Source organism: Dipteris shenzhenensis, chromosome 14 (assembly GCF_047967505.1).
Source record: "Dipteris shenzhenensis isolate YYH24624 ecotype China chromosome 14, Dip_SZ_1.0, whole genome shotgun sequence".
Classification (NCBI taxonomy): Eukaryota; Viridiplantae; Streptophyta; class Polypodiopsida; order Gleicheniales; family Dipteridaceae; genus Dipteris; species Dipteris shenzhenensis.
The window spans coordinates 14172322-14176828 of NC_141609.1; the positions used below are offsets into that span (position 1 = coordinate 14172322).

A 4507-nucleotide genomic window follows, 5' to 3' on the forward strand; every position below is an offset into this window, starting at 1 on the left:
AACCATAACAATGTTAACTATAAGAAGGAAGAGACACTATTTGATAGCATTTTGGCAAAGAGCAAATCATTTTCCATACCTAGACCTACTCATGTAAACTTTTTGAGTCATTTAACCTTCTTAATAAAATGTTGACATGATTTTTGAGTCATTTTTGACTTGATGCCTTTTAACAATCTTAAATGAAGAAACATAATTATGATACCCCTTGTGGTTTTCCAAATCCAAGGGAAAATCATCTTTCAAAGGGAGAGGAGGCAACAATTTAGAAATAAACTTACCAAGAGGAGTTTTCTTACAGTTGCATGATACCTTAAGGATTAGATTAAGGATCATTTCCTTACCTTTAATAACCATGAAGCTCATATGAGAAAAATGGAAATATCCCCCTTCCCACTTCTATCAAGGCTCACCATTGTGGTCCCAAAAAAGTTACAATTTGACACATTTTTCTTTGACTATAGAGCATCAAGCTTGGCAATTTATGAAAAAATACCATTTTTTTTAGTACGTAGTGAAGTCAATATGACCAATAGGAACTTCATATTGCCAATAATCTGTGGAAGACTTGTTGAGGTTAAGCTACTGGCAAGTTCATTGAGAACCTTGCCTTATTGGAGTTTTGATCCAATAAACTAAGAGTCATCTCTCCATATTTCTATGCCAAGAAAATAATATAGTTCTTCCATATCCATGTCGACAAAGGAAATAAGGTGTCTATTAGACTTGGTGATGATCAAGTCATCAACGTAAAGCACAATAACAACAATGCTTTCTTGTGTTGTCTTTTTAATGTGGATTGGCATATCTAATGACGCAAAGCATCTATACACAGGCAACGAATTGTCCATGCAACTTGAACAAAGCAATCATGGACTTACAATCAAGTGTTTCTCTGAGAGATTCAACCAGCATGGAGTGCAAATTAGAAGTGATAAAAGCATTGACAATTAGCAAATCAATAAGCTTGCAATCATGCAATCAATGTTTTCTCTATGCAAAGTAGATCTTATGTAGCTAAGAAATCCAAAACATGTAACCGACTGAACTCGATTGAAAACCCTAGTATGTGGAAGGGGTTGAATTTGTGTAAGTAAACAATATAATATAGCAAAAATTAGCTCAAACTTTGCAACTTCGACCAAAGAACAAGCAATAAGGCATCAATCAATCCCTAAGCCTATTAGTCAAGGAAGATTTATCCTCCATCTCTTGATGAAGAAGGATAGTATTTACTACAATGTAAGTGGCCTTGCTTAACCTAGCATTAAGAGCCAACTTCTTGTACGTGCTCACCCTAATTCATTATTTAGCTAATCCTCCATTTTTACAAAGAAAATCAATATTTACTACCGATTGTAACATCGGCCTCATATTGTTCACTTGAAACCTTAGATCAAAAGTTCCTTGATTGTAATCTCCCACCCTTGATATCCTCTCATATTGGAAGAAGGGCTTACAATGGCTAGAAGACCTTCCCACACTGGGATAAGAGCATGTTCTTGCGAGGTGACAACTGCAAGATTGTAGGGGAGCATCCTCATTACCTAACAACTTCACAAAGAGATAAGGGCTAAGGCCTAAATTATGATTCAGTTGTTCTTTCAATTGGAAAGGCACTAATCATTTGTCCCAATTAAAACAAAAACATACTCACTCAATTTGTACTACATGCCTGGAAAGTCACATTGAGTTAGACCAATGAGTTCAAAAAGCACCCATTTGGATGGATCAAATTATGGCATTCCAAAATGCAAGCTTGAGAACATTCTCGAAGCTAGAAAATGATTGAAGGGAGAAAGAAAAATAGTGCAAGTTATGATGAGAGGAGCCAATAGGCTCATAGTCTCATAAACTTGATAATATCCTTGCAAACATATGTGTAAAAGTGTCTAAATCAAACAATAAAGACACTTTAAACATTGCAATAACTAAACTTCTAGTATTGAAAAAGATTTATTAATATCGAAACCAAACAAGTTAGTCATGTTGATGAGTGATGGACCATTGACTCAAGCTTCTAGCAATTTCGCTCTTGATAAAGATTTGTCTCGACATCACTTCATCAAATCAAAGGTATTTTTAAGATACCAATACTACAAGTGTACATCTTGTCTTGTACATTCCAAGCCGTAAGAAGAACCTTTTGTCCAATAGTGCCATTATAAAACAAATAGGCTAAATATGACATAGACGAGACTGATGATTATAAGATCATACCAAAAAAATTTAAGAAAGAAGTTTCGTGAAAATTAACATCTTCAATACCAAGTTGCAAATCCAACAACTCTCCAATAAACAAGAAACAAGTCATGTGGCTTGAAACGTTAGGACACTCACACATCCAAAGCCTTGTTCTTCATGAACATTAAAGGCTTTGTCAATAGCTATCTCATCTTCGACAAGAGAAGATGATGTGCAAGGGACGTATCATGGAAAAACACCACTCCCAAAGAAAGATTCAAGGGAAATCGGTATCCTTGAACTAATACATTCGGATAAATTGTAGTCCATGTATTGCCTGAAAGGAAAATATGAGACCCTTAAATACTTGAAGAATATGTGGTTGTCAAAATTCACAAACATGTAAGGGCTCTTAGGAGAGAATAGAAGTCTCCAAAATTCATTGAGACCCGTAGCAAAATAGTGTTTTTGTTTTTTTTAAAGCCGAATTTATTAAAAAAGGGTGGTCATCCCAAAACAAAAGACCAGATTCGAAAGCTGGCCCATGACTTGGGCAGGGAACCCTAGGCTAACGCTGCACAAAGCTACATAGCTAAGGATGACAGGGCATCCCAAGACTGTGGTGCATCCGGCGCTTTCCTCCTTCTGCCCATAAGAAAGCACAGAACAGCCTTTCAATTTCACACCTGAGGCTCTTATTCAAATTCCAGACGTCCCACAACACATGTTGAATGATCAATACGCGGGAATTCCAGCCCAATGCAATGCAATGCCATTTCTTGAGCTTAGGCACTCAAACCTTTGTCTTACAGTGAGCCCCAATCTAAGCAAGGCACCTAGATACCGCAACATTTGTCCATGACGGATCAACTGCACCTGCAAATTCCCGACCCAATCCGGTGGTTGGCCACTTTGCGACCTCAGCGTGAAGGTTTTCTACCAGCTACACTTGGAACCGGAGGCACAACATAATTTCTCCAAAATATAGAACAACCTGCATACCTTCTCTCCGTCTTCCTGGGAGAACAACATGATATCATCGGCGAAGAGCTGAACACACAACTGGTCAATCGACGCAAGGTTGACTCGACTAATCTCACCAACATCCATACTGTGCTTTAGCAAGTGGACTAGTGGCACCAATCCTGTAAATAATTAACGGCGCCAAGGGGCATCCCTGACGGATAGATCAACGCAGGTCCAACACAGTGTTGCTAAACGAATGAATCGTACGTTAGGTGAGAAAAGTAGTCCCAAAATATACCGAACTATTTATAAACTGAAACTGAAATAGCATACCTAAGGATACTTTGTTGCACAACTTACGCATGCATTCCTACTAAATCATTCAAATATACATTTATAGGCTACAGTGATAATCAAAAGGCTTACAAGATTAAGAAAGATCCTTACTATTAGGGATGTGATCTTTGATCGAGGAGGTATTGATTAAATTCACAGCACGATAGATCATTCTATCCTATCATTGAGCAATGGTGAAGAAGAAAGATGAAACAACTATTGCTAAAGAGCCTTCATTGGATATTGATGTGGAGAATAGTGTGGATTTAGTAGGGCCAAGCGTGTCCTATGAGCAGGCGTGGGCTCATTTGGAGCATCTTATAAACTGTTGGTAAGGTCTCCCAAAGATTTAGGATTCTAGATAGGGCATGGTAATCGTAGGGGTGGCTGAATCTTCACTTCTTCGAATTGAGTATGTGTCCTTAAGGTCTCATTTCCACTTGAAGTGTGGCAAGTTGAGTCTCCATCTCCTTGATTAGTGAGGAACGGTGGCTAGTTGCATCCAACACTCGAGCCATTTCCGCATCTTGCTTAGTTGAGATCCATTGTGCACCTACATTTTTGCCTTCCACTTGTCCATTTCCTCTTGCATGGAGACGCATGAATTCATAATATCCTTGTTCTCCTTGAGCTTTTTTTATAGGTGTCCAATATCTGTATTTTCCATTTTGTGGACTTCTTCCATGGTGGTCAAGCATGCTTTGATACTGAGGCCACTTATTTCTATGCGCTTTCCCAAATCAAGCTCTATTTCTTGTTATGCTCAAGTTGAGATAACACGACCTCGGAGGGGTCAGTGGACATTTTCCTTTAGTGGACCAATTGTCATATCAGTGTTTCATGCAAATGGTCAAAGGAAACAATGTCAAGGTCCTTGATGAGGGTGATATGGCATGGACTAGATAGGTCTAAGGCTTGGGGTCTTAAATGCATTAAATGTGTAAAAGTGTCTAGGGGAAAATGAATTTAATGTGATCCCAAGAGAGGGGTAAATGATGCATTTAAGAGGTACCCTAGAATG

The 4507-nt window shown here is 38.3% G+C and overlaps 1 long non-coding RNA gene across 2 annotated transcripts; it reads right to left on the reverse strand.

Annotated features, from left to right (window-relative positions):
* Positions 1–2672: 2672 nt before the first annotated feature.
* Positions 2673–3390, reverse strand: LOC147894228 (uncharacterized). Of its 2 annotated transcripts, XR_015542163.1 has the most exons (3): positions 3187–3390; positions 2984–3060; positions 2673–2829 (listed from the first exon to the last, which is right to left on the reverse strand). It is a non-coding gene; the product is annotated as an uncharacterized LOC147894228 (long non-coding RNA). The 2 variants fall into 2 exon arrangements; XR_015542164.1 differs by lacking the exon at positions 2984–3060.
* Between the last annotated feature and the right edge of the window lie 1117 nt (positions 3391–4507).